We start from the raw sequence: 16,689 nt of genomic DNA on the forward strand, positions 1-16,689 counted from the left end.
GTACTCCACCCCCCCAGATTTGTGAAAAGAATAGCCTCTTTTAACTCATGGTTGATATCCTAGATTAAGAGAAATGATTCACTCCAGACCTGAATTTTACTTCTGATTTAAGTAATTTTTTCCTCTCCCAGTTCTAATTTTTGTCTGTTGACTCTTAAGAAGTATGCTAAGAAGTTAAATAGTTTAGTTATGGGGCATTCCCTTATCCCTGAGAGAATAGTTGAAGATGTTTGACTTCCAAAATTATTCATAAAATTCTTTGTCATGCTATTGGGTCCCCCCAAAATTGGGTACCCCAATAATGGGTCCGTGATTAAAGCAGCTGAGACTGATACAAAGCGAAAGTCAAGCAAAGCTTTACTTCATGCCAAGCATCAAGAATCAAACCGACCATCAAACATACTGGCCGGGGGGCCACCCCTTACAGAGAGGATGACCCCTCCCTGCTTTCCAGACTAACTTTTATAGAGCAAAGGCCATGTGGTTGTGCCTGGCCACACACAGGTGGCCAATGAAATTGTAACACACAGAGAAAGCTGCACAGTCATGCTAGGTGACCAATTGAATTACAATTTACCCTAGTAGACATTTGAACCAGCCTATCACCTAGTTCAGAATTGGCACCCAAAGGTGCCCAAAGGGCGGGGCCCATACTCCTTGGTAGCTAGGAGACAGTATGCGGGTCCCCCACTGATTGGATACCTCCACCTGGCCTGACCCACCCTTGTACTTGGACTTTGTTACCTGGGACTGGTTTCCGGGACTTGTTTTAAGTAAGTTCCCCTGGGGGCGGGGGTGGAGGGGGAGAGTAGTTTAACTTTAATGAAAGCCTCTTGCTAAATAGGTCCTTACAAAGCCATATTTCAGAAGCATATAAAGACATACTCAATTTCTATGTTTTGAGCCCATTTTCCATCAGCTCTGTACCTTTAATAAATAATATTCACTTCTTATGCTACTTTCTAGGCTTATAGAATCATAAAGAAGAATTCTCCCAAAAAAAATGCTCATAGTTTATTAGTAATAGGGATTAATACTAAATTTTATATATGAAAACTGTCAAAAAACCAACACTATAAAATTGTGTTACCGCAATAACCACATATGGAAATGAAAGCTGAAGTCAAAGCAGCATATCACATATGTCCTAAGAGTTTGCTGAGTGCTCTTAACCATTTAAAAAAAATATATAAAGTAAACATAAATCATAAAAATATCCTCACTGTAGTCTCTTTATTTTCTTTTTATATTTTTTGAAGCACTTAATTAGCCTTGAGACAATTCAACAGGCAATTGGGAATCTGAACCCCTTCATATTTCTTTCGCATAAATGCTAAGGAGAGAATTTGACATTTAAAATAGAAATCTAGAAGGAGGAAAAATATCCTTAAAATAATGAAAAAAAAAAGCATATGTATAAACATTTATGAAAACTGTTTATAGTCATAGTGAGGAGTTCACATTTCCTTTGAAGATGAAAAACCATCTACAATCACAAAACCGTTTAGAAATGCCTTAGATACTTCAGGTGTAATGGGTAAGTGCTCATTATTCTTGAAAAATGTCTTGATATGCATAGCATTGCATTTACTCATTAAAATTGACTATATGCATTTAAGTTTCCAAATGACACATTTTCTTTCCACAAAGTCATTCCCTAGGATGAAAATCTCACTGCTACCCTATAAAAATGTGTTTGTTTAAAAGTAAAGATGGATCACTTTTGTTTAAAAATCAATTTAACTGTTTTCGGGAAAATTGTATCATTGCTGCAATTCACACCTGTCAAAAATCACTGGTTTCTCTGAAAGGAAAACAAAGCTGACAGATTTGAAGACAATTTCTGTATATGAATATTCAACTGCATTTTTCTGCACACTGTGGTTAATTATATCCTAATTTGTCATTTAAAATATTTTAATACATCAGCTGTGATCTTTAGGTACAATATGTGAAATAGAAATATACAAGAAACATGATATTCTTCACAATTCTTAGAAAGTACACATTTTTTTTTCTTGAAAGTAATCTGAAAAATAAGTCAATTTATGCTACACTCTCAGATCTTACATGAGTATAGAATATTAATCTTCTATCAAATCCTTGTTTTTTGATACAATGAAGAGTCTGGATATTTTCAAAAATTAGTATTCTAGATAGAGCAAGATAGAATAGTAAGAATTCTACTTCAAAAATGAATATGCAATTTTCAATAATTTTTTTTTCTCAATATAGTACAGCTTTGGTCAAAGCACACTATAAACCTATGACCATTTTTTAAATACAAAAGATACAAGACAAACAAAGGAAAATAAAACAAATGGTGTTTAAAGAATGGATGTAAATTTTTTTTTAAGATTTTACTTATTTATTTGACAGAGAGAGAAATCACAAGTAGGCAGAGAGGCAGGCAGAGAGAGAAGGGGAAACAGGCTCCCCGCTGAGCTTATAACCCAGTGTAGGGCTTGATCCCATGACCTGAGCCAAAGGCAGAGGCTTAACCCACTGAGCCACCCAGGGACTCCTTAAGAATGGATGTAATTTTAAAAGGTTACTAAGAATACATAGCCTTGATTTAGACTTCGCCCTTAATAATCATGTAACAAATTCCACTGAGGCTGTGAAAACCAAGAGCATTTCATGGAAATGTATTTATTCCTATCAAAATCTCATTTTAAAATTGGAACATTTTAAAAGTAACACCTCATCAGGAAATGCTTGGGAAACAAAAGAAATTTATCCCCACGCAATTGACAAGAGGCTGCTTGTTACATTCATAGCGGAGGAAGATGGGGAATGATCTGTGTCCACACCTTAGAGGCTCTTAGATTTCAAACTAGGGACTGTTTACACCCAAGACTCAAAGAATGGTAGCTAAGTTTTCTAGCTAACACTCAGCAGCCTGAGTCTCAGATGGACTGCTGTTAACACAAAAGAAAAGAAAGATTTCTCCTTGCCTCCGGGAAGAATGCAGAGATCACACCACATACAGAAGGAGAACACTGAGGTTTAACTTTCTTATTATGATATTGATTCATAGTTGATGGGAAGAATCTTTTTGAAAAGCTGGGTAGGAAAGTGTTGTTCCTGCGGTTTCAAAGGATCCCTGTGGGATTCATCCCTGTCAAGGTGCAGGGCTCTGGAAACAGAGCCAATTACTTTCTTAGAAGTTCAATATAGTGTGCTATCTAATGTTGTTAGGGAGAAACACTACCTGCAGTTTTCAGGGGTTTGTGATGGAGAAAGAACAGCAAAAGTATGAGGAGGTAAGCCAAAGTGAGTCCGGCTGCAGCCCTGTTTCTAAATCCATCCCTGTCCAGCCCAGGGCCGCAGGTCTGGCCAGCTCCTGGCCTGCAGATTTAGCCAGTAAAATACAGAAGGCCACTTTTAGCCTCAGTTTATTTACACATTCGACAAAAGGAAGCAAAAGGAGACAATGCACGCTCGGAAAGAGTGGAACTGAAACAGAAGGACCTCAGTGATACTGCAGTGCAAGTCTGGGAGCGCGCTCGCAAGTGTTTACAGACGGCAAATGTACTCTAAGGGTCTGAGCAGACAGCCTCAGACCTCAGAACCTGGGACATGGTAAGAAACGGTACTGACAGCCTCTTAGGAAATATAAGAAGGTGGAGAGAAACTGGCCTCAGAGCAGCCTTCTATCCCGCAGAAATGTTCCAGGAGGATAACAAGGTGTGCCTCCACGACTCAGAAAAGCTGCGGTTCAAACCTCTCACTTGTGTGGCCTATGTGAACACATGTGAAGCCACTAAGGTGCCATGATTCTAGTTTTCCCCTAAAATACCAATGAAATAATAAGGTTTTTTTTTTTAAGATTTCATTTTTTTATTTGACAGACAGAGATCACAAGTAGCAGAGAGACAGGCAGAGAGAGGGGGTAGGGGAAGCAGGCTCCCCGCCGAGCAGAGAGCCCAGTGCGGCTTGGGGCTCGATCCCAGAACCCCGGGATCATGACCTGAGCTGAAGGCAGAGGCTTTAACCCACTGAGCCAGCCGGGCATCCCTAAATAATAAGTTTTTAATGATACACTTAGTGCCTAGATTGTGATTTTCCTTTTCTCCTCTACATACCATTTTTTCCTTTACCACCATCAACACACACACATAGAGAGAAATATGAGCATAAACATATTAAAATTGATTTAAAATACCGGAACTGCCATGGAACCAGTAAAAATTTCTCCATGTAGATAAATATGTGACTTTAAAATCAAATTTATGGGGGTGCCTGTGTGGCTCAGTCGGTTAAGCGTCTGCCTTCAGCTCAGGCATGATCCCAGGGTCCTGGATTTGAGCCCCGCATCGGGCTCCCTGCTCAGTGGAGAGCCTGCTTCTCCCTCTGCCTCTGCCTGCTGTTCCCCCGCCGCTTATGCACTCTCTGTCATTTTCTGCCTAATAAATAAATAAATATTTTTGAAAAAGAAAAAAATAAAACTTATAAATGTAAGTAATAGCGATTATATTAACACAAAGAAATTTTAAGGCCAAATCTCACTGTAATAATTTCCCATGTTATGTACCATCCTTGGATAGACTGGGAAAGAAAAAATGGTTACAATTTTTTTTTTCTTTTTTCTGAATCTATGCTTGATTAAAAATGGAACTATCACATGATACAGCAATCCCACTTCTACTTACATATCCAAAAGAACTGAAATCTGAGTCTCAAAGAGCTCTCACGTTCATATCAACATGATTCACAATAGCTGAGGTATAGAAACAACTCAAATGTTTATCAAAAGCAAATACGTAAAGAATATGTAGTGTACACATGGAATATTATGTAGTGTACACAATGGAATATTATTCAGCTTAAAAAGAAAGAAATTCTACCATTTGCGATAACATGGATGGACCCAGGAGACACTAGGCTAAATGAAATGTTAGTTACATTAGGACAAGCATAATAATAATTCCACTTATATGAGGTATCTAAAGTAGTCAAACATAGAGAAGCAGAAAGTAGAATGGTGGTTGCCAGAAGATGGGGAGAGAGGAAGTAGACAGTTATCATTCAGTGGGTATAAATTTAGTTATACAAGATAAATAAATTCTAGATATCTGCTATAAAATACATACATGATACATGCCGATAGTTAATACAGTGTTGTTCACTTAAAAATGTGTTAAGTTTCGGTCTCATGGTAAGTGTTCTCACAACAATAGCAAAAAAGCAAAGGGACACAAAACTTTTGGAGGTGATGGACATGTTTATAATCTTGTTTGAAATGATGGTAAATTGGATGAATGCATATGTCCAAGTTCATCAGATTGTGTATACATTAAATATGCTGAGTATTTTGCATATCATTTATACCAACATAAAGTTAAGGGGGAGTACTTTTCATCTCTTTCCTTAAAGAGATTAAATCAATTTTTCAACCTTTCAAACAGTGTTTTGACTTGCTTTTGCTAAGAGAACACGCCGGAAGAGATAGCGTGCCAGTTATGAGGCCTGAGAGTTTTTGTGTGTTTTCTTCTCTCTTCCTTAGAACTCTAATTGATACTATCATGTGTGGTCAGATGCCACTGTCACCAAAAATATCTGTATGACACCGTCCAATGGACAACTGACCTATAGTTGCATGAGGAAGGCTGCTGAGTTCAGGTTTGCACAGCTGAGTCCAGCCCTAAATAATGAACTAAATGCATTAGTTGTTTTCAAGGCGTAAGTTTCCATCTGTTTCCTTATATGGCAAAAGGTAACTAACATGGACACATATTCACTGTAGTAGCAGGAAGGGGTTTTCTATCAAGGGGTACCTTTGGGGCATGGAAAAGAGTTACCTAATATCTGAGGAATTTCACAATTTTTCATGTATGTTCAAGTAAAAATAATTTTGTAAATTCCAAAATTAGTCACTGCAAATGAGCAAAAAAAAAAAAAAACAAAAAACAAAAAACAACAACTTTCTTCTTTTGAAAGTAAATATTCAGTGTCTTCATTTCATTCTATTATTTGCATGAATGACATTCCAGTACTGCAGCAATGATCAAAAGAAGTATAAGAAGTATAGTGGTGATTTTATTAAAATTCATACAATGTTTTTGACTATTCTTAATGACTCTAAACATCTCAAACTGTGACTTAAAAAACAAATGATAAGAAAGTCTACTCAATTTTTTTTTTATTGTTTAATGAAAGTCAGTGACCTGCAGGAAGTAATTTAATGAATTGAGATATGGATTTATAGATGATGGTAAAATCGCTTTTAAACTTATCCCCTCATTTTAGTAATAGGATTATACTGGATCTTGAATGACAGGTCTTCTTTGTGTCTTGAATTTTATTACTTAATAATTACAGATAAAATGTTAAGTGAAACATATAGTATATATTTTTTAGAGATTTATTAAGTTTTTTTGAGATTTAATTATTTTGAAATGTATTCTTTATATGTAATTAAGAACAACATGAGGGCGCCTGGGTGGCTTAGTGGGTTAAGCCACTGCCTTCGGCTCAGATCATGATCTCAGGGCCCTGGGATTGAGCCCTGCATCAGGCTCTCTGCTCAGCGGGGAGCCTGCTTCTCTCTCTCCCTGCCTGCCTCTCTGCCTACTTGTGATCTCTCTCTTTCACTCTGTCAAATAAAAAAATAAAATTAAAAAAAAAAAAGAAAAATATTTCTTTCAAGTAAGAATCAGGTGTTCCTTTAGGCAATATTAAACATTACAACAGTAAAATATACTTAAAATTAAGCATAGTAAATTATTTTCTCTTGAAATATTATAATTTACTTTTTGCGAAGGTATTCCTACTCAATAGAAATAATTGAAAAACAGACAAAGAAGAAAAGAAAACCAATAAAATCTCATCACTTGGAAATATCAAGTGATTATCATTCTAGATATCCCTTTATACACACAGAAAAATTCTATCTCCCTCTCTCTATATATTAGCTAGCTATCTATCATCTATCATCTCTTATTTCTCTCTAATAAATATATATGTTTATATATTATTTATATTCTGAAAGAGTCAAGTTCTTCCTTCTTTTTACCTATTTACAGAGCTGTTTTCTCTAATTTCAAGTTCCTTCTAACTTCTGACCACATGGAAAACATACCCACTTTGTGTTTCTCTCCACACTATGGCAAAAGACTTTAGTGAGAATTTTCAGAATTTTCACTTTCATTTTTTAATTTTTTGCAGCTTGTCAGTGTGGCTCATAGCAGGTTATGTGAGAAGTATCAGCACTTTTTTTTCTAAAATCCTCTAGTCCTTTCACTGGCAACATATTTTTCAACATATCTGGCATAAGGTCAAGTTCTTTTCATTATTTGATTGTTTACTGGTGACTTTTTTTATGGTATGTGAGGATCATTTCATTAAGTATTGTAATCAAGAATATTTATAATAGACATCCAAAACAGTTTAAATTATAATTGGATTACTACTTAAGATTCAATCAATATTGAACAAGTATTATTTATTAAGCATCATGGCAATAAAACTGAAAAAATATGAAGTGTTACTCTAGACAGAAGCATAGTCAACACTTGCACTTTTTCCAGGAGAAAAGTTCATATAATTGAGTATTTGTGATATGTATTCTTTCTAATATGTAATTTTAGAAGGCCATTGTCTTTTAATTTAGTTCTGAGATTACCACAACATTTTTTCCTTTATTGTGTTATACTTTTTATTCTCTACATTTTTTATGATTGTAAATCTTTTTTTTTTTTAAGATTTTGTTTATTTATTTGATAGACAGAGATTACATGTAGGCAGAGAGGCAGGCAGAGAGAGAGGAGGAAGCAGGCTCCCCACTGAGCAGAGAGCCCGATGCGGAGCTCGATCCCAGGACCCTGAGATCATGACCTGAGCCGAAGGCAAAGGCTTAACCCACTGAGCCACCCAGGCGCCCCATGATTGTAAATTGTATGGAAAAAACAACGTTTATCTTATTTTGAAGAGGGTTAGTACTGCACTTAGGGGAAATACAGTTAAGAAACTGCTATCAGCCATAGCTAGTTTGACAACAAAAGTGCTTCAACAACTCAAGGGATAACTAATTAATTTCTCCTTAAGCAGAAAGAAATATGAGGAATAGACTATAGTAACTAAAATTGAACACCCTACCTCCTTATATTGTATTAAGCTCATCCTGACTGTTGAAAATAAGTCAATTCATCAGACAAGGCAAATAGATAAGCCTAATCCTTAATCTTAGAGACACTTAACTGATTTTTTTAAAAAATTGCTTTTCCCTATTTGAAGCACATTTAGGTTTTATGCCTTAAACTGTTATTGACTAGAGAATACTCTGCTAATGATGAGCTATGAAAGTTAGCTCAGAAATGAATGATTTTCTTTCAATTAGTATTCTAACTTAGTAAGAAAATTATTTAGTTGAAGAGTTGATTATGGATTCAATCATAGAACTTTTGACAACTGTGAGAATGTGTCATCAAACTTTCAAGAGCTGTGGAAGGTCTAAGATTTTACCTACAGCAAGCTAACAGGTAACGTGCCACTGTTTCAGAGAGGTTGGCAGAAGACATGGGACTTTTGGGTCAGGCAGAGACAGTATCACTCATGTCACAGCAAGTAACATGCACTTCATGTTTGTGCTTCCTTCTCCTTCAGGATGGGTGGTGACACAGAGTGGCTCAGTTAAATGCTGGACACACATTGGGTTTTGCTTCACAGATAAGGAACCTTAGCTTTTTTATAATGGGTGTAAGCAAAATGCCTCAAAGGGTGGCATTATTTTTACTAAATTGGAGAGCAAATAAACTTGTCTTCTGCTTTAGCAGGAGACACTATCTCTACCATCTAAAATGTTTCATTATATAAACAAATTTGGAAAGACAATTCAGAAAAACAACCTGTCAGTGTCTCTGCTTGTAAGATAGGCAGAAACACCAGAGACCTATAGAACATTGTTTCTCAACAAAACGTGGTATCTGAGCATAAAAGATTCTTACTACTACTTCTGATAAACAAAACAACATGGGGCTCCATAGCTCAGGGGTTAGAGCACTGGTCTTGTAACAAAACAACAGTGTTCAGTTTGAGCTATAGTATAAATCTGGCAGTATGCATTAATAAATTGAGATTAAGAATTTAGATATTTAAGGACACCTGGTGGCTCAGTCAGTTAAGCCTCTGCCTTTGACTCAAGTCATGATCTCAGGGCCCTGGGATCAAGTCCCTCATCAAGCTCCTTGCTCATCGGGGAGATTGCTTCTCCCTCTGCCTGCTGTTACCCCTGCTTGTGTGCTCTCTTTCTGACAAATATATAAATAAAATATTTTTTAAAAAGGAATTTAGATATTTAATTGATTTTTATATGCTCTTAGATATTCATGACTAACTCAAACTTCCAACGTAACAGCTAAGTTATATAGTTTTAACCTTAGCTACTTCCACAGGAATGTGTCAAGAACTTTAAATGTTCTGAGATTTTACCTCATTTACGAGTTAAAAAATTATACTGACCCATTTCCATGAATGCTGATAGATAACACCAGACTACTAGCTCAGAGATAAAGGGCAGTTTATTACTTTCAGCAGTAGCAGTAGGCAGAGTAACAATTATTTTTTAACTGATTCCCCAAGTTTCAATCCCTACACAGTGATGTTGAAAGACCAAGTGATACCTAAACACATAGTGGGTTACATAAGAGAGTAACCCTGAGCTTAGGGAACCCAATTATTTGATAATGACTTGCAAGTATGTCTGTTCTTTGCCTCTGAGGTAGATATTATTTCTATCTTTTTTTTTTTTTTTTTTTAAAGATTTTATTTATTTATTTGACAGAGAGAAATCACAAGTAGATGGAGAGGCAGGCAGAGAGAGAGAGAGGGAAGCAGGCTCTCTGCTGAGCAGAGAACCCGATGCGGGACTCGATCCCAGGACTCTGAGATCATGACCTGAGCCGAAGGCAGCGGCTTAACCCACTGAGCCACCCAGGCGCCCCTTATTTCTATCTTTGAAGGCTATCCAATATATAAATATTCTTCAAAGCAGCCAGAAGAAAGGGCAATTAGATCCTTACTTAAAGATATGCAAATATCTGAAAGACCCACAGAAATTGCCTTCCAACAATGAGTTGCTGCAAATCATGAATCATGAATAACAGAATTCTATACTTTAAATACTCTGGCATAAAGAACAGAAGATATAAGAGAGTCATAGAAGATAGAATAGAAGATAAATATCTATAGATATGTCTGTCTCTCTCTCTCTCTCTCTCTATATATATATATATATACACGCACACACATATAATTTCAAAGATTTTAATTTATTTGAGAGGGAGAGAGTGAGCAAGAGTGAGTGAAAACAAGTGGGGAGAAGGGCAGAGGAAGACGGAGAAGCAAACTCGTTGCTGAGCAGGGAGCCCAATGCAGGACTTGATCCCATGACCCTGAGATCATGACCTGAGCCAAAGGCAGACTCTTAACCAATTGAACCACCCAGGTGCCCCCAGAAGATATATTTTTACCAAAATAAATACAGGTGGCAACATGGAGACATACAAATTTTATAACTTCATCAGCAATTGTATTGAATTGTATTGAAAAGCATTGTTTGACTGTTTGGTTTTGCTTAGAATTCAGGAGGTTTGCAGGGACATCTCCAAACCTTCTGTTGCACATCTAAAACAAGAATTTATCTATTATAAGCCAATAACTTAGTAGAGAATGACACATTTTTCAGACAGGGGGATATTCTACCTTCTTTCTTCCTGTTTACTCTGAATTTTATAATTCTGTAGAGATAGCTAATAGAATTTGAAGCTTAGAGAGGCTTTTCACTGTATATAATATACAAATGTAATATCTTATAATTGTCCTGGCAATTTAACGTCTTCCTATAATCTTGTATTATGAAAGAATGCAAGGCAGAGAAGCAGAAAGTTGCCTGCATATTAGAGTAAATAATTTCTTTTGGTACTAGGAAGAAACATGTCATGTAAAGAGCATAGTCTTCAAATTAGTAATCTGAAACACTAATGAGATGGTGCATTTCTGGAACTAGGATGATATCTATGTTATGTAAGTAACCCCCCTCCCCCAAATAAATAGGCCACATTATCTGAATCACAAAGTCCTCTATAAATAAAAAAGAGTAATATTTGCCAGTAGGTATACAGCTCTCTACACCTAAAAATGCCCACTCAGCTTTATGAGTGAGAAATAGCCCCCTTTTCTTGTTTTCATCTTCAGTGGACCTAACACAACTCTTTTCCTATAATTCTCACAATTCCTTTAGAGTTTTTAAATGGCTGCCACTTTTATACACTCTATTTGACTTTGGGATAGTACTGAACGTATCATCTACTGCATATGGTAAACCAACTGTTCTATAATTAAAAAGAAATCCATCTCCTTGTTTTTTCCACTCTGTCTCCACACTGCAAGTAGCAAGGCACTCTAGGTTGATTCTTTCTACCAGGCACTATCCCAGCCCTCTCCTTTTTCTTCCTCTTATTCAGTAAAACAGAAATTAATTAATTACTTGATTAGTTATTTTTTACTACCATTGAGATCTGCGAGATAAGTGATTTTTTCCCTCTATTTTGTCTAAATCACTTCTAGCATAAGCAGACAATAAAGAAAAATAGTTTTTAATGGATGAATGAATCTGATACTCTACCTAAAATCCTCTCTTTAAAGATTTACCTTCAAAGATTCCCTTCGGGACTCTGTGCGTGCCAAGTTTTTCATATGTGTTCCACTATCTCATTGACTAGTTTCTTCCACTCCATCTTTCAATCTTCCTACTGCTCACAGGCAATTTTTATTACTGTTACTGTTCAGATGTTGCCTGAGTTAGCCCAGAAGACAAATTTCCCAAGATCTTCTTTCAGGGTCTTTGACTTAGCCATCTGCTTATATTATCTGTTCTTCTTTGAGGCCTAAAGCAGAGTTGTCCAAATTTACCCACCTTCAGGATTTTCTAGGGCCTATAAGGAGATACCCACAGGCTGGAGCCAATCTTAGGACAATATCAGTATATTAGTTGTATGAAAGTGAACTATTCAATTTCAAGACCTTCCAAAGCAGTTACTACAAATGCAACCCAGTATATAAGGGCAAGAGTGTTTGTACTTTTTCTTGAGTTTCCAGAAGTCATAGAATAATTGTTTAGTTTTGGGAAAAATATTTCTACAGGTTTTCTTTTTGATGTCCATCATAACTTTCCTAGTGATTCAACCTATTAATTTCCTTTGCACGGATCCTGGAGAAACAGATGTATGTTATTCTCATTCTCAGCTAAAATTTTATCTGGTATGTGATGACATAAAAATAAAAATAAATTATATTGTTGGGTGAATTTATGCTAATGTAAATAAACACATTCTTTAACACTGAGTGTCTTCTTTTACTTGAGGATTTTCCCTAGGTATTTATTTATTTATATGTTTCATTAGGCCATGGAATTTTTTTTCTCATCCTTTGTTTTTTTTAATCTTCCAAATGGCTATGAGACTCATTTCTTGTGAGACAACATATATATGGTTGATTATTCAGGCAGAAGCAACAGTCTATAAAAATCATGAACACACAGTTTTATTAAGTGTCATCTTTATTGCTTTTCTAAGCCAGAAGATAGCTTCCAAATCACCCAAAACTCTTCTCTTAAACCTGCCCATGGAATATGGACTTCTCAGATTCAGTTTCTGGGAAATATATGGTTATTTCTTATCTCTTAGTTTCACATTGACTTTCAAGTTGTTATGGATACGGCTTAAAAAAAAAAAAAGTCTCCTTGATAACATGGAGTTAAAAGATGAAAAAGTGCCAGATGATTACTCTACCTACATACTCTAATCTATCCATATTAGCTGAAAAAATATAAGAGACTAGCTTCAACTCTATAAAGAATTAGAACCACAGTGTGGCTTTATTAGTTATTTTTATTGGAGCATTTAGTGAAATTTAAACCTTCAACTTGTATTCATCCAGTTACACCCTTTGTGTATGAAAGAAACCCACTGTAAGAAAAAAAAAATAAAATTTTTATGTTTGTAAGTTCCAAAACTATAGTTTGTTGGAAGGTTTCTACTCTATATAAAAACAAGCAACTATATAATTATTTAAAACTTTCAGTATTTTAATATAACCATTCTGTTGATGTTTGTTACTTTTTGATCAGGCCAGTGCTAGTTTGCCTCTCACTACTCTTTAATGACATCCACATCGAAAAACACCACAGGAAATCTAGTGACCACAAGTAATTCAAAGGTTTATTACTCACTCAGGCATAAGCAGAATAAAGGAGTTCATCGGTGACGGGGCCCACCAGGTCAGGTGGACTCCTGGACTCTTTGATGTCGTGGGGGAGGCAAGAGAAAGGAGAGGGAGAGAGAGAGAAGAAAAACAGGAGGGAGAAGGAGGGAGAGAGCAGGAAAGAGGGAAGAAGGAAGGGAGAAAGATCTATGCAATAAAATACTGTAAGAACAGGGGCACCTGGGGGCTCAGTGGGTCAAGCCTCTGCCTTCGGCTCAGGTCATGATCTCAGGGTCCTGGGATCAAGACTGGCATCAGGCTCTCAGCTCAACAGGGAGCCTGCTTCCTCCTCTCTCCTCTCTCTCTGCCTGCCTCTCTGCCTACTTGTGATCTCTGTCTGTCAAATAAATAAATAAAATCTTTAAAAAAAAAATTACAAGAACACAATCACAAGAAGAGTCACAAACACAAATCTCAAGAAAACAGCAGGCAGGATTTTTGAATACTATTAAACTTAATTTTGGGTAGCCTGTTGCATTTTGGGGAAAGGGACAGGATGCTCGAAGAACAGAGGGGCTGGGCTGGCTACCTCTCATCCAACTTGTTCTTTGCCCAACATAGCAGAAGTTGAATAGGTGTTGGGAAGCCTGATGATGTCTGCCCAGCACATATTAATGGTATAACCAGATTTCATTTTGTTACGTGTGGGTGACTTACTGCTTCCAATTTACATACACATATGCGCACATAGACGTATACATATGCAATATTGTATTTGCGATTGCTACCTTCATTTTTATTATCTAATTTTTAAAAGCCAAGGTTTTCATATAGTAGATTTGTGTGCTAATTTGTTTTTTTCAACATAGAAACAATTTTGAACTCCTTGTTTTCCTGCAGGGTATGGGTCATCAACAAAGGATTAAAGTATTTAGATATATTTTTTGTTGGGCATTATAAATATCATTAATCAATTTCAAATTGTATTTTGAGTGTTATCAGTTGTGATTTCTTTTGATAATTTAGTGAACGACTAGAATTCAAAAGTACTGTACATAATTTCGGAATGTAGCATTGCCTTGAGCATCAAAACACTTGTCTATTCATACTTTCACCTGGAAGGCTGTGTTTCACTTGGAAACAGTGTATGGTAATGAGGATAAAGCAAGAGTACTGCTCATAAATTATGAACTCTGGAGGCTGCTGATTCCAATACAATTTCATAAATATTGTTTGTCCTCCTTAATTAAGATAAATGTAGAATAATTCAATATTCTATTTCCAGTGTTCATCTTATGTGATAATTTTGGTTCTGTTTGTGATTATTGACCACTTTTTCTTTATTCAAACTCTCCTCTCCTTTGGCTTCTCTCCTTCCTGGTTCCTAGAACTTTTTCAATATGAATTATCTTTGTCCCTTAAAAACCGATATTGATGGGGCACCTGGGTGGCTCAGTCGTTAAGTGTCTGCCTTGGGCTCAAGTCATGATCCCAGGGTCATGGGATTGAGCCCCACACTGGGCTCCCTGCTTCTCCCTCTCCCACTCACTCTGCTTGTGTTCCCTCTCTTACTGTGTCTCTCTCTGCCAAAGAAATAAATAAAATCTTTTTAAAAAACTGATATTGACTAACGTTCTATTTTTGACTCTTTTCTTCCACCCTACATCCTTGCTAGCTTTATTCACTTTCTCTCATGATCTCAAATATTACATACTCAAAACTTACAAAGTTATTATCTCTATTTCTGGTTTTCTATATATATATAGTAATATATATACTATATTATGTATATATATGCATATATGTATTCTTTAGGCAAAATCACACTAATTATTTCTCACCTAAAAAACACTTCTTTTTTGTCTTTGTTTGATTGTCTCCTGTCTCTCCCATCAGTGGTGTCACTAATTAATCAGCAAATGTACATTTAAGAACACAGAGTCTTCCCTGACTCCTCTCCCCTCCAATCCTTCCTCTCAAAAATATTAGCAGATCCTCTGGCTGCTATGTCCTAAATAACTTCCATATTTGGACACTTGTCTCAATGTTACAACAACTCCTAAGAGTTCAGCCTTTTCTTAATTTTCCAAACCGCCAGTCTCTCCCTTTCTCCAGGGTAGAGTTGCCATGATACTTAGTTTTTTTATACTGCAGTTTTATACTGCAGTATGACTCTTTCCTAAGTTACAAACATGGACAAGTCATTTGACGGCTCTGAGGATTTGATATTTTCTCATCACCTAATGACTTAACATATAGCATCTAGGGCCTTCAGATTCTAGCTCCAGAGTCTCTTCTGGGCCATCTTCTGTACATAACATTGCCCTTCCAGCCATGCAAGACACATTCCCATTTTCTATAAACATATATCCTTCCACAATTCAATACTTGTTTAATCTGGAATGTCCTCCTTTTTTCCCCCACCTTCCATTGCCTAGTTCATTCTTACTCATTATGAAAGATCTAACATTTTATACTCCAGGAACTTTTTACGGGCTCCTTTGATTTATACAGTCTATGTCATTGAATTCTCAAAATCACCCCTTCTGTTAGGAACTACTGCTGTCCTGATTTTCAGTTGATGGGTATTTGAGGGGTTAAATAATTTTCACACTTCCATTTGGTAAACCAGTCTTTGACTATGTGATCTTAATCATTAAGTAGCATTGACTATCCTATGAGCTCCTCAAGAGAAACAGGCACAGAAATTATACTGCATCCCTGTTAATTCCCAGTACAGAGATCCTCACAACTTAAAGTTGTTTAGTGAAATCTTGATTTAATTAGCCAAATTAAGTTACGTGAAGCCTCTACAGTGAGGGAAATCTTTCTCCAAAGGAGTGATGCCTCTTAGCTAAAGTCTCTGAACACAATTTAATCATATATAAGTTAATAATAACAATAATAGAAATAATATATTGTTACTGAAATACATGATACAATTCATAATATACTTCATTTGAAAGAAGCAAATATTGTAATTTATATCAAGTTCTTAGAATTGATTTTTAGCATATAATGGGCACCCAAAATAATAATAATTATTATTATATTTTGTATCATTACACTTGTTGTATCCAAGGATATCATTGTGCATGCCAATACAGTGTGACTGTAGATGATCTTTATCAGTGTGGCACATTTAGCACTCTGGTTAGTAAATTCCAATATGTGTAAATACCAGGAGCACCCCTTATTTCAATCTGTTTTAAACACCATTTTAAAATCTCTTCATGAGAGCCCACATAGCAGGTTCCCCTACTAATAGCTTTGAGAACAAATTTCCAGTATTCCAGAGTCTTCAGAGGACTGAATACATATTTCCAAGATATAATGAGCACTAAATAAAGAAGACTCAAGGTGCTAAATTTTTTTTAGTTTATTTCTTTGTTTTTTAGTTTGTTTCTTTGCTTGCTTGGGTTTTCTTTGTATAGGACAGAAATGAAATTTAAGATAAGCTATAAGGAAAGGTGAAAGACAATCAAT

This window comes from Mustela erminea, chromosome 16, assembly GCF_009829155.1.
Source record: "Mustela erminea isolate mMusErm1 chromosome 16, mMusErm1.Pri, whole genome shotgun sequence".
Lineage (NCBI taxonomy): Eukaryota > Metazoa > Chordata > Mammalia > Carnivora > Mustelidae > Mustela > Mustela erminea.